Source organism: Giraffa tippelskirchi, chromosome 5 (assembly GCF_054371585.1).
Source record: "Giraffa tippelskirchi isolate mGirTip1 chromosome 5, T2T-mGirTip1v1.2.pri, whole genome shotgun sequence".
In the NCBI taxonomy this organism is placed as follows: domain Eukaryota; kingdom Metazoa; phylum Chordata; class Mammalia; order Artiodactyla; family Giraffidae; genus Giraffa; species Giraffa tippelskirchi.
In genome coordinates, this window is record NC_137279.1 from 2885140 (window position 1) to 2899716 (window position 14577).

At 43.6% G+C, this 14577-nt stretch overlaps 1 long non-coding RNA gene across 2 annotated transcripts in view; it reads right to left on the bottom strand.

The window, feature by feature from the left end:
* LOC145504613 (uncharacterized) overlaps window positions 1-14320 on the bottom strand; it is a 268079-nt gene extending 253759 nt beyond the window's left edge. Inside the window, exon 1 of one of the 2 annotated variants that reach the window (XR_014052330.1) lies at window positions 14012-14307. This is a non-coding gene — a long non-coding RNA (uncharacterized LOC145504613). Of the gene's footprint in view, window positions 1-14011 lie in introns of both variants that reach the window. The other variant, XR_014052333.1, reaches the window with a different exon arrangement.
* Between the last annotated feature and the right edge of the window lie 257 nt (window positions 14321-14577).

Here is a 14577-nt window from a genome sequence, read left to right on the forward strand (position 1 = left end):
AGACAGCTCTGAGCTGTTATGAAAGTTTTAAATGCAATAAAATAAGCCCCAGACACAGAGAAAGGGCAACACAGCTCCTCAGATACTGAGCCCAACTGGCAACAATTCCGGGCCTGAGAGCAGCTCAGCTGAGAACACCTGAGGGGCTGGAGCAGGTGGCAGGTGGCAGAGGACACGGCGGGGGGCCTGGCTTTGGCTCCGTCCCAGCAACACCAGGCCAAGTTGGAGGAGACTGTCCAGCCCAGTGGCCCAGTCACCTGCTTCCAGCACTTAAAGTCTGGAGGAGACAAAAATCCTGCTTTTAAATGTATCTGGAGGGAGGAATAAATTAGGAGTTTGGGATTAACATATACACATGACTATATATAAAATAGATAATCAACAAGGACCTACTGTATAGTACAGGGAACTATGCTCAATATCTTGTAATAACTCATGAGGGGAAACAACATGAAAGAGAATATAGATATAAATATACACATACATTGTTGTTGTCCTTTAGTCACTGTACACATACATTATATATAAATACACACATATACTATACATAGATATATACTATATACATATATCTGTATGTAGGTCAAGAAGCAGCTCTCAGAACTGGACATGGAACAACAGACCGCTTCCAAACTGGGAAAGGAGACCATCAACCCTGCTTATTTAACTTCTATGCAGAGGACGTCACGAGAAATGCCGGGCTGGGTGAAGCACAACCTGGAATCAAGACTGCCAGAAGCGACATCGATAACCTCAAATATGCAGATGACACCACCCTTATGGCAGAAAGTGAAGGAGAACTAAAGAGCCTCTTGGTGAAAGTGAAAGAGGAGAGTGAGAAAGTTGGCTTAAAATGCAACATTCATAAAATGAAGATCACGGCACCTGGTCCCGTCACTTCGTGGCAAACAGATGGGGGAACAATGGAAATAGTGACAGACTTTATTTTCTTGGGCTCCAAATCTCTGCAGATGGTGACTGCAGCCACAAAATTAAAAGACATTTGCTCCTTGGAAGAAAAACTATGACCAACCTGCTGCTGCTGCTGCTAAGTCGCTTCAGTCGTGTCCGACTCTGTGCGACCCCATAGATGGCAGCCCAGCAGGCTCTGCCGTCCCTGGGATTCTCCAGGCAAGAATACTGGAGTGGCTATGACCAACCTAGACAGCATATTAAAGAGCAGCAACATTACTTTGCCAGCAAAGGTCTGTCTAGTCAAAGCTATGGTTTTTCCAGTAGTCATCTATGGATGTGATAGTTGGACTATAAAGAAAACTGAGTACCAAAGAATTGATGCTTTCAAACTCTGGTGTTGAAGAAGACTCTAGAGAATCCCTTGGAATGCAAGGAGATCCAACCAGTCCATCCTAAAGGAAATTAGTCCTGAACATTCATTGGAAGGACTGATGCTGAAGCTGAAGCTCCAATACTTTGGCCTCCTGATGCAACGAACTGACTCATTGGAAAAAACCTTGATGCTGGGAAAGACTGAAGGTGGGAAGAGAAGGGGACAACAGCGGGTGAGATGGTTGGATGGCATCACCAACTCAATGGACAAGAGTTTGAGCAAGCTCCGGGAGTTGGTGATGGACAAGGAAGCCTGGCCTGCTGCAGTCCATGGGGTTGCAAAGAGTCAGACATGACTCAGCTACTGAACTGAACTGATATATACAACATATAGTATATATGCAACTGAACAACAACAACATATATAAATATATATAGATTTATACTATATATACACATAGATATATATTATATATATACTTCCCTGGTAGCTCCATTGAGTCCGTGATGCCATCCAACCATCTCATCCTCTGTCATCCCCTTCTCCTCCTGCCTTCAATCATTCCCAGCATCAGAGTCCTTTCCAATGAGTCAGTTCTTTGTATCAGGTGGCCAAAGTATTGGAGTTTCAGCTCTAACATCAGTCCTTGCAATGAATATTCAGGACTGATTTCCTTTAGGATGGACTGGTTGGATCTCCTTGCAGTCCATGGGACTCTCAAGAGTCTTCTCCAACACCACAGTCCAAAAGCATCAATTCTTTGGTTCTTAGCTTTCTTTATAGTCCAACTCTCACATCCATACATGACTACTGAAAAAACCATAACTTTGACTAGAGGGACCTTTGTTGGCAAAGTAATGTCTCTGCTTTTTAATGTGCTGTCCAGATTGGGGTGTGTGTGTGTGTGTGTGTGTGTGTGTGTGTGTGTGTGTGTGTGTGTGTGTGTGTGTGTGTGTGTGTGTGTGTGTGTGTGTGTGTAACTGAATCACTGTGTTGTACACCTGAGACTAACACAATACTGTAAAGTAATAAACAAATACTTCAACTATAAAAGAGTAGAGGAGGGTCTGAATATCTTGAATCTCAAAAGAAAGTGCACGTGGAGGCCCCGATGCTGCCCACCTGAGAGAATCTCCCCCTCTCCTTTCCCGGCCCTCACCACCTTCCGGTCCTGGGGGAGGACCGCTGTGGTCGGGCACAGGACAGCTAAGACCAAGCAGCTTCTAATGTTCCAAAACAGCTCAGCCTCCACTGCTATCTCAACCATCATTTACAACTAGACAAACCCATGGCAATACCTTAACAACTAGCTAGATATTAAAAGAAAGCTCAATGGAATCACTTTTAACTTGATGCAAGACACCATAGGAGACTGTCCTGCCTCTCTGGGGGTGCTTTTATTTCAGTAATGGGAATTTGTTAAGCGGATTGCCAATAAGTGGATGGCACTGCTAGAAGAAGAGTCAAGTTTTCAGACAGTAAGGGAGCTCTTTCTGGAAAGGAAACTTCCCTGTGTCCCCTGTGTCTCTCTCCTCGTTATCCCTACTTGTAAATTCTCACTGTAAGTTTCTGGAAAAGTTATCATGGTGAGTTGAAAACATCTTGCAGAATTGTCATAGATTGTGAAAACAGCCTCATCGATGATGTGCTTTTTAAATTTAAAAAATTGTTTATTTTGTCTCACGTGTTGGGTGTTACATAAGTGAACTGAAGGACATTTTTATAACTTCCAAATATTTTTTATTGAAAAATTTGAGGTGATCTTTTATATGCATAATATGGTATAGAGCATGCGAGATTTTGGGGTTTCATCCTTTGTTAACAGTTGCTGTTTTGTTTTGCTATTGGTGGAGATGGGACAATGCAGAATAGCAGTTCACCTCAAGGCATTTGGAGGTGGACTTCACTGCCTTAAATCCAAGCTCCGCTGCGAACTACTTATGAATTTGGGGCAAGCTGCTTTCGCCCACCTGTGCTGTGCCCCTTCCTGTGGTTTAGAGCCACTCTGCCGAATCCATCCTCCAGTTCAAAGTGGTCTTCATTGACCTGCAGTACACGCATGCTCAGTGGTGTCCGACTCTTGGCGACTCCATGGACTGCAGTCCACCAGGCTCCTCTGTGCGTGGGATTCTCCAGGCAAGAATACTGGAGTGGGTTGCCATTTCCTATTCCAGGGGATCTTCCCAATCCAGATATTGAACCTGCATCTCTTACAGCTCCTGCATTGGCAGGAGGGTTCTTTACCACTAGTGCATGGACCTTGGCACCCTGTCAATGCTAACTAAATGCCAGCTTTATTGATGTTGCTATTCTTACCTTTATACAGCTTGTGCACTTCCAAAAGCAGACTTCATTTAATGTTCAAAGTTTTAAGTGTTGACTAGTTGTCACCCAGACAGAGGAAGAAAAATCTGGGGCATCCAATTACAACAGCTAAGTGCCATAACACACCTACGGGTACTTCCAACTGAACAGCACCTAAACATGACTTCATTTTCCTCTGCTTGTTACTATACTAACAGTTTATAAATAAATACCCTGTAACCTCTGAGGGAGGCCCGGCATGTCCGGTTTTGGGAGTAGCCAGCTGGGCCGTGGGCTGCTGGCCTTGTGTCAAGAGCCAACTCCCCTGTGCTGGTCATTAGCTGCCAGGAAATGCCTTCCTTATTAGTCAGTATGGCCTGATGATGTTCTAGTGATAGAGTGTTAATACTGTGTGAAACACGGTAGTTTGTAGGTTGGATTAGGAGATTTGTACTGTACTTCATGATTCTTGTTTGAATCATTAAAGTGATCACTTTGTCAAAGGAAAAATGCGTCATAAAATTCAGAGTTTCCAATGTCAGCCTGGATTTAGTCCTACAATTAAGAGTGGGAAAAGTACGTGGTATTAGAATATTAGAGATTCGTTCTATCTGAGGGCGTGTTTGTTATGAAGGCCTACTGTGTGCCCGGCATCATTCTCATAAGACACAGCCTGAACCTCCAAAGACACTTGACAGCCCTGTTAGAGAGACAAAACCATGGAGCAGGAAACAGCGCTGCTCACGTCATAACACGGCTGCTGACGGAAACAGAGCTGATTAAAAAAAATTCTGGCAAACAAAACCTTCTGAACTTAAGCCAGATATGTGAATATGGTCAAGCAATCAGCAATGATATCTGAGAACCTTTAAGCCTGATTTCAAAAGTCCCACTTGAGAGCTGGGCTGGCGGGTGCTTCTTTCTTCCAAGAGCCACTTGGTAACCAGATCTCAAAACAATAAAATGCTAGAGAGAAGTTTTTTGTGATTTGAAACTTTTCTGCTAAAAAAACAGCACAGAAACTACCATGCAAAGTTTCTCAGAGGGACACCTGAGGGTAGCAACCCTGTGTGTTAAACTTTTTACCAGGTGTCAGCAGGAATCAAAGGTGCCCAATAAAGGTTAGAGGAATGAGGAAAGGGAGAAGGAGGTGGGGAGGCTGTGCTAGCAGGCTCTGGCCCCCGGCACCTGCACCTTAGCAGGATACAGGGAGGAAGTTAAACCCTATCAACTCAGCCCAGAGCTGTGCTGCAAGGCTCTTCAGTTCTCTTCTTGATCTTTTACACTTCATCTTCAAAAAGCAAAGAACAGTGCTAAAACAGGCCTGGCCTTGGGCTTTTTAAAAAATATACTAAAGATTAAGATAACTTCTAAATCCTCATTGATGACTGAAGGACTGAGATCCAATGTCTTAAATCTCTAAAGAGCATTTGTTTGTTTGTTTGTTTTTGTTTAATTTGTCTTGGATTATCGTTGATGTACAAAGTTGTGCTCCTTTTGCTGTACAGCAAAGTGAACCAGTTGTACATACACATATATCGACTCTTGTTTAGATTCTTTCCCATATGGGCCATGGCAGAGTACTGAGTTATACAGTACGCTAGTGTGCTATACAGTAGGTCCATGTTGAGTATCTACTTTTAAAAATATTTGTAGTTTTAAAATTTTTGGCTCTGCTGGGTCTTCATTGCTTTTTGAGGGCTTTCTCTAGTTGTGGTGAGTGGGGACTACTCCTGCAATGATTCTCTTGTTGTGGAGCACAGGCTCTAGGCACGCAGACGTCAGTAGTTGCAGCACATGGGCTCAGTAGATGTGGTGCATAGGCTTAGTTGCTGCACAGAATGTGGAATCTTCCCAGGCCAGGGATTGAACCTGTGTTCCCTGCATTGGCAGGAGGATTCTTATGCACTGTGCCACCAGGGAGTCCTATCTATTTTATGTATATAGAGTCTATAGTACTTTATATATGTGTATACTTATATATATATATATATAGAGAGAGAGAGAGAGAGAGAGTAGTGTGTATATGTTAATCTCAATCTTCCTCTAAAGGACATTTAATTTTGGGGAAAACACTTTAGGAACACAATTGGACCCCCAAATTATTTAATTTTCTATAACCAATAGCTGTGCTTTAACAGTCCAGCTGCTTCTATCCAGAAAATGCTTATGATGAATATTCAAAACTGAAATTCTCAGCCAATAAAGCTTTCTCTTCCTTACAGAAGATAGTCACAGTGTCCTAATGATTCCCTGAAGGGTGTAACTCACACCACGTACTGCCCGTGATGTAACTGTATAAACTTCTTAAAACTGAAGGTAGTCACCTTGGTTGCCTGTGGTCACGGGGCCCAGGAACAACACAGATAGCTGAACTTTTGAAAATGAACAGACGTTTCCCATAGCTTCAACCTTCTCTGTAGAGGTTGCAAGGAGGAAAAAGGAGAGTCAAATTTCAGTTCCCCTTCTTACATCTTCTCCAATGAAATGAATGTTTATGTTTCCCTATAGTTCATAGGTTGAAATTTTCAGCCCCAGGTGGGGCCACTGGGAGGTGATTCCATCTTGAGGATGGAGCCCTTACGAATGGGGTGAGTGGCCTCAGGAAAGAGACCCCAGAGGGTGACCCTGCCTCTTCCAGCAGGTGATAGCACAGTGAGGAACCCAGCTCTCACCAGAGCCCAGCCACACTGGCGCCCTAATCTCCCAAGGACTGTGGGAGATAAATTTATTTTAAGATCCACTCTATCTATGGTAAAAGGTTATAGCAGATCAAGTGGACTAGGACACCTTCCACGTGAAAGTACTTGTTTTCTAACGATACGCACAAACGATGACAAGGAAGGAACGTGGAGGAGGCCATGTGTGGCCGACAGGCCCTGGGAGGGGCCTGTGTCCATGCTGTGGGTGACCGCCTCCCCTTGTGTGTGGAGGGGACCTGTGACTTGCTTCGAATCAGCAGAACCAGAAGGTGGTGACGAGTCAGCATTCCTGTGATGACGTTATAGGGGAGTCTGTCTCAGCCAACAGCAGTGGGAGATTCTTCTTGCTCAGTTGATGGAGAAAGCAGTCAGGTTGATGAAGCTGACTTTGCAAGGAACTGCAGGCAGACGCAGGACAGGAAGACGGCCTCTAGGACCTAACAGTGGTCTGCAGCTGGCAGCCTGCTGAAGGCCCATCTCTATCAGAGGCCAGCTGAGAAATGGATTCTGCCCACAACCCATGTGAGCTGGGAAGTAGATTCTTTTCCAGGGGAGTCTCCAGATGAGAATGAGGCCCAGCTGACACCTTCATTGCCACCCAAGACTCTGAGCAGGGTACCTGTTAAGTCTTGCCCAGACTACTGACCCATGGACACGGTGAGATAATAAATGTGTGTGTGTTTGAAGCAGTTAAATTTGTTGTATTTAGTTGCACAGCAAGAAAAAAGCAAATACAGGTTTGGGCTTCTGAAAGCTGGTTGCTGCTGTAACAAACACCGAAAACACAAGGTTGGTTTTGAAACTGGACAGTGAGCAGAGGCTGGTCCCAGAGAATTCTGGGGAGCACGGTAGAGAGTCTGATTTTCCTTGAATAAACTGTTTATAGAAATCTGGATTTTAAGAATGCTTGAGGAAGGGAGGAACATGTTACTGGAAACCAGAGGGATGGGAATCCCTGTTATGTAGCAGCAGAAAGTCTGATGAGATTGCCTCTTGGACCTGCACAGGAGGCAGAACCTGTGAGTCGTAAAGCTGGATATACAGTTAAGGAGCTTTCCAAGCAAAGCCATGGGAATGTTACTTGGTTTCTGCTCACTGCTGATGGTAAGATGTGAAGGGAGTAAAGTAAATTAAGTGGAGAACTGTCAAACAAAAAGGAACCAGTGCTTGATGATTTAAAAGTTCCTAGCCTTTCCAGATGGCAAAAGATGCTAAAGGTAAGATTTTTTTTTTCCTGGCAGGAAAGCATGCATCAGAGGAAAGGCCAAGAATGAGACGATACAAACTTTTGGTAAAACCTCAGAAAGATTAAAAGGTCAGAGTGCTCAGTCCCAAGAGACAAACGGTGTGCTTCACAGGCCTTCAATCAAACCAGAGAGCATCAAGAAAATTGAAGGGAATTGCTCCTCAGCCATTACAGAAGGAGGCCACCCTATAGAAAGGTTTATCTTAAAGAGAACTGTGGATGTGACTTTTGCCAATGACTTGAATGGTACAAAGTTGTTTAGAAAATTATTTCAACAGAAACAGTGCAAAGCTTGGACTGAAGAAGTCAGAGAAGAAGAAAGGAAAAGAGGCCATAGAGCCTCCCACTTTTTACTGCCTGGTGCATTAGTGCATTGGTTGTTCAGTCATGTCTGACTCTTTGTGACCCCATGGACTGTAGCCCACCATGCCCCTGTGTCCATGGAATTCTCTGGCTAAGAACACTGGAGTGGGTAGCCGTTTTCTTCTCCAGAGGGTCTTCCCAACCCAGGGATAGAATGCGGTCTCCTGCCCTGCAGGCACATTCTTTACCGATCTGAGCCATCAGGAAAGCCCCTCCAGCTGTATAAGCTGGATTTAAAAAAGGCAGAGGAACCAGAGATCAAATTGCCAACATCTGCTGGATCACAGAAAAAGCAAGAGAATTCCAGAAAAACATCTACTTCTGCTTCACTGACTATGCTAAATCCTTGGACTGCTTGGATCACAACAAGCTATGGAAAATTCTTAAAGAGACGGGAATACCAGACTACCTTACCTGCCTCCAGAGAAACCTGTATGGGGGTCAAGAAGCAACAGTCAGAATCGAACATGGAACAACGGACTGGTTCAAAATTTGGAATGGAGTATGTCAAGGCTGTATATTATCACCCTGTTTATTTAACTTCTATGCAGAGTACATCATGTGAAATGTCAGGCTAGATGAAGCACAAGCTGGAATCAAGATTGCTATGAGAAATATCAATAACCTCAGGTACCAGATGACACCACCCTTATGGCAGAAAGCAAAGAGGAACTAAAGATTCTCTTGATGAAAGTGAAAGAAGAGAATGAAAAACTCAACATTGGCTTAAAACTCAACATTCAAAAAATGAAGATCATGGCATCTTGTCCCATCACTTCATGGCAAATAGATGGGGAAACAATGGAAGCAGTGACAGATTTTATTTTCTTGGGCTCCAAAACCACAGCAAATGGTGACTACAGCCATTAAATTAAAAGATGCCTACTCCTTGGAAGAAAAGCTATGCCAAACCTAGACAGCATATTAAAAAGCAGAGACATTACTTTGCCTACAAAGGTCCATAGAGTCAAAGCTATGGTTTTCCCAGTAGTCATATATGGATGTGAGAGTTGTACCATAAAGAGTGGCAAAGAATTAATGTCTTTAAACTGTGATGTTGGAGAAGATTCCTGAGAGTCCCTTGGACTGCAAGGAGATCAAACCAGTCCATCCTAAAGGAAATCAGTCCTGAATATTCATTGCAAGGACTGATGCTGAAGCTGAAGCTCCAATACTTTGGCCACCTGATTCGAAGAGCCAACTCATTAGAAAAGATCCTGATGTTGGGAAAGATTGAAGGCAGGAGGAGAAGGGGATTGCAGAAGATGATATGGTTGGATGGCATCACTGACTCAATGGACATGAGTTTGAGCAAACTCTGGGAGATGTTGAAGGACAGGGAAGCCTGGCCTGTTGCAGTCCACTGGGTTGCAAAGAGTTGGACACGACTTAGCAATTAAACAACAACAGGTGAAAAGTGTCCATCACATGCTGTGTTTGCTCAAGATCAGGGATGCTTTAGGAGATGCACCTGAGAGTAATTGGACGTGTTGTGCTGGAACAAAGGACTGACTGCCTTGAAGGCAAGATGATGCTTCTTCAGAAGCCGTGAATCCTCGTTCATAGGAGTTTCCAATCTATTTTATATCCACTTTCTGTGCTGAGTCATGTTCTTTCACGTGTTCTTCAGTCCCTCAGAACATTTTTCTTTTTGAGTTTCCTTTTGGGTTATTTTTTCATTTGGCCTCAGAGCATTACTTATCCTCTTTAATGAACCAGAACAGAGGAATGTCAATCTGAGCTTTTCCATTACAAATGCACTCGCCTGCATCTGCAGTGGATACAGTCAGTGATGAATCCAGGTAGGGGCACAAACCTGGCACATCCCTCTGCCCGTCACTACACACTCAATAAGAGCTCTTCCTGGACACACATCCACTTATGCTTCACACAACACTCCCTCCTCCCTGTTCCCTCTGCAAAAGGCCTAAAAGTAGAGTTGAAAATCGATTTTGGTAAAATCTACACAGTCATCTGTTTCTACAGACAAAGAATTACACTTAAATCAATATTTATCTGCTTTCAACTCTCTCACCTCTGTCCCGGTAGTTTTATGAGATTTAAATGAGCATGAAAAGAGCTTTGCCTTATCATAGGTGATATCTTATGGAATTAAGAAATACCAGTGATAAAAAAACAAAAAACAAATAAAAAAACCCAGAGCATTGACAAGGAATATAATTTTAAGTAGAATAGATAAGATTAAGACAGATAATACTGCAGTTGGGGGTACAGATACATTGTAGAAAACAGAAATATTAAAAGAAAATATAAAAATGCATAGAAAATAGCATTCCTGATCAAAGTTTGGGCTCCATGATAACTCAGTTGGTAAAGAACCACCTGCAATGCAGGAGACCCTGGTTGGATTCCTAGGTCAGGAAGAGCCACTCGAGAAGGGATAGGCTACCCACTCCAGTATTCCTGGGCTTCCCTTATGGCTCAGCTGGTGAAGAATCTGCCTGCAATGTGGGAGACCTGGGTTCAATACTTGGGTTGGGAAGATCCCCTGGAGAAGGGAAAGGCCACCTGCTCCAGTATTCTGGCCTGGAGAATTCCATGGACTGTATAGTCCATGGGGTCACAAAGAGTTGGACACAACTGAGCGTCAAAGTTTACTGCTTGAAAATCTTTTTAAAAATAATTTTATGAAAGTCTCACTTTTGCTTAATTTTTTATATCATTTAACAAGAGATCATCATTTGCTCATTAAAGATTAACTGTGACAGAAAACCTAAGTGAAATTCTTACTCTATGCACTGCTCCCATCCCGATTTCTGTGGAAAATTAATTTTCCTTTCAAATTCTTTTACCTTCTGGTCTACCCTCTTATATAATGAAATGCTGGCTTCTTCTAGATTGCCTGACTTTTTAAATAAAAACAGCTTCCCATTGACGAAAATTCTCCTAGAGGTAAAACACAAGAGTCAGTTTGAGTGAATTTTTCCTCCCATTCTTCTCCAGGTGGGGTAATTGAATTGATGTGCTGTGTGGCTTCAAGGCAGTGGCATTCCAGGATGTCAGATGTTGCTATGGTGCTAAGTCACATCGCCTGGCAGCCTTTGACTGTGTCTTCATCTCTGATCTTAGTTATGCCACACTCATTACTAATTCACTCCTCGCTGTGCCCAAACATCTGCATATTCTCAGTTTTTATCTCCCCCTCCCTTCAAGAATGCCCATCAGTCTCCATCTTCAGTTATTAATGTAACTCATTATAGACTTCTCCAGCTGTCCTCAAAATGTATGCTGAATAAGACATGAGGAGGAAAGCTTAGGGAAAAAAAATAGCTTTCCAGGCCAGGCAAATCATTAGATGAATTTATGTCAGAAAGCAGAAGAAAATTTTCCATACTGTATAGTTAGCTTTGTTACTTAGTCACATGCACTATAAGGTGGATAAAGGATATTCTTTTATTCCAATATGATTATCAATGATAGCATACATTCAGTTTCAGAAAATGCTTCCACATTCAGAATTTTTACCCTAAAATGATGGAATTTAGTTAAGGAAATTTTCTCCCCTAAAATTCTATTGACTTAAAATGAGGACTTTTAACTGCTGCAAAAATGTCTAGTTTTTTTTTATTATTATTAAATTAAGCCATGTGCTTCAATTTGTATATATGTATAGGCATAATTGGTGTATGCACATATATGTAACAGCATTAGTGATAAGTACATGTAATTTTAGGTGAAAACTTATTTTACAACACCTCGCAGATAGCTGCCTGACACAAAAATATTAAAGAACAAGAAAACATGGGACTACTCATTGTATCCTTCATTATAAAGTGGTTATTATTCATATGTGTGACTTAACCATCAGCACAATTGTATACGATGTTATTTTATTGAATATTGGAAGACACCACTATCTACCCCCAGGACTTGCCTTCTCCAATGGTTAATACCAGCAATTTAATGCTGGTTTTTCCCTTCATTCTCCACTCTAGTTCGCCTTTCTAGTCATTTTTGTTGTTTCTTTTTCCTCTACGCCTCCATCCAATCATTTATTTTTCATCTATTCCTGTATTAATGTTTATTTGCCCAGTCAGTGAAAGCCAAGGACTTTGCTAAAAATACAAAGATAGTACCAGTAGAGGATTTTATATATATTCACCTATAAATTTTAGAGGGAAGATGTTCAATTTGAGCTGATATCAGTAACTGACGCCTTAGTATGACCAAAAGTACTTAAGAACAGGATTTGAAAGGAGGTTATAGAAGGATATGAAGGTTTGGGGTGGTTGAGTTGAGAAAGGAACACCTCAAGTGGCAACAAATAAAGAACTTCAAGGCACTGAAGATAAACTGCATTAATTCACTATTTTGTCCAAAATTGGCCTCATATTAGAAAATCTAGATTACTAGACATTACTGCAACCATTTGTCAGTCATCTAAAAATCATTCAAAATGCATATATATTATATATATTTTATGTTTTATATATATATATAAAATAGAAGTTTCCTAGAGGGAATGAATATATATATATATATAATTTTTTCTTCATTCTTTCCAGAAAACTTGTTATCCAAGTTATGGAAACAAACCTTTCGATTTCTAGGCCAACATGCTCACTCAACATTACTAGCTCCTGTTCCATTTCTTACAATGATTCTTCATTTTTCCAAATAAAAATTAAAATGCCTAACTTAGCATCTAGGAAACAGTAATCTGTCCCTTTTAATCTTCAAAATTAAAGCAATATTTTGCAAAGACTGACCAGATTGGAAGTTGACTGGGAGAGAGGGAAAGTGGCAATGCCAAAGCTATGGCAAGACCTGTCTCCTGGACTCAATAACTCCTCTTCTTGCCCGCCCCCTTGTACCCCTCTCTGCTGGAGGTGACCACATTTTCCTCTAGTTCCTGTGCATGGAGAGATACACTATGGAACTCTAGGTTCTATGTTGATATTTTAGGTCTATTTTAGGTCATATTCATATATGCTGGCCTGTGGTCCAAATAAGTTCTAAAGTATTAATTTTAGATTATGGTGAAAAGTGAACGTTTCAGTTGCTCAGTCATGTCCGAGTCTTTGCAATCCCATGGACTTATATAGCCTGCCGGGCTCCTCTGGAGTTTTCCAGGCAAGAATATTGGAGTGAGTAGCTATTCCCTTCTCCAGGGGATATTCCTGACACAGCGATTGAACCCAAGTCTCTTGCATTGCAGGCAGGTTCTTTACCACCTGAGCCACAGGGAAGGCCTTACATTATGGTTCACTTTAGCCGTGACCCCATGGACTGCAGCACGCCAGGCTTCCCTGTCCATCACCAACTCCCAGAGCTTACTCAAACTCATGTCCATTGAGTCCGTGATGCCATCCAACCATCTCCTCCTCTGTCATCCCCTTCTCCTCCTGCCTTCAATCATTCCCAGCATCAGGGTCTTTTCAAATGAGTCAGTTCTTTGGGTCAGGTGGCCGAAGTTTTGGAGTTTCAGCTTTAGTATCAGTCCTTCCAATGAATATTCAGGACTGATTTCCTTTAGGATGGACTGATTGGACCTCGTTATCCAAGGGACTCTCAAGAGTCTTCTCCAACACCACAGTTCAAAAGCATCAATTCTTCAGTGTTCAGCTTTCTTTACAGTCCAACTCTCACATCCATACATGACTACTGGAAAAACCATAGCTTTGACTAGACGGACCTTTGTTGGCAAAGTAATGTCTCTGCTTAGTGGTCTTCAAAATAATTTGTGAACAAAATGAATTCGGATGGATTGTGAAGGACAATCTACAGAACTTGACATCTGATTATACCAAGGCGAGGTGGAGGGCCTGGGGCAAAACTAGGTCGCTTTTGTGTATAATGTCCGGGGAAAAGAATGGTACCAGGAGCAGAAGCGGGGACCAAATATTTGTTGGAAAGATCTTAAAACGAAGCTGGACCCAGCCAGCTGGCTCTTTGCACAAGATTAGCGGACTGTTGCGAGGAGGCAAAATTCAGGGATGCCAAGCGCAGGTGAACCTCCACCCTCAGGTCAGGATTTTGGGCACACAGGCCAAGGCCCTGCAGCCTGGACCCCAGCGCACGCGACCCCACCCCCCATTCTGTGCGCCTGTGCTTTACGCCCCTGCCGTGCTCTCGAGCGGTGCTTACCTGGCTTGAGGTGCAGGGCCTCCTCCAGGTGTGCGGCCTTTCCCTCCAGGACCACCTGCCCCAGTGGCTGGGTGGCAGCCAGCCTCTGTCTTCTCCAGGGACCCTCGGGCTGCAGGGGCCATGGAGCGGGCTGTGCCGCCCTCATACTGGGGAAGCGCCCCAGACCCCTAAGAGGTCCTGGGAGGACCCTGGTGTGGGTGAGAGAAGCCCTGAATACCCTGGCCGGCTGTTCTTCCTGGACGGCAGAGCAGAGCAGCCTGCGCACGGGCCCGGCGCCTCTGCACCCCAGCCAAGCGGGTCCTGACCCCTGCTCCTGTGGAGCTCCGCCCCTCTGGAGCCTAGCCAACCAGAAGCCCGTCCTGGAGGCCCCGCCCCATGGAACCCCACCAACTGGATACCTGCTCCCACGGAGCCCTGCCCCCACAGCCCCGACCCACGGAGTCCCGCCGCACGGAGTCCCGCCCTCACGGAGCCCCACCCCACGGAGCCCTGCGTGGTGCCCGGCTTCCCATCGCAGGGGCCCCATGGGACCTGGAAGCCAGGGCCTTCCTTAAGAAGTTGCTGGA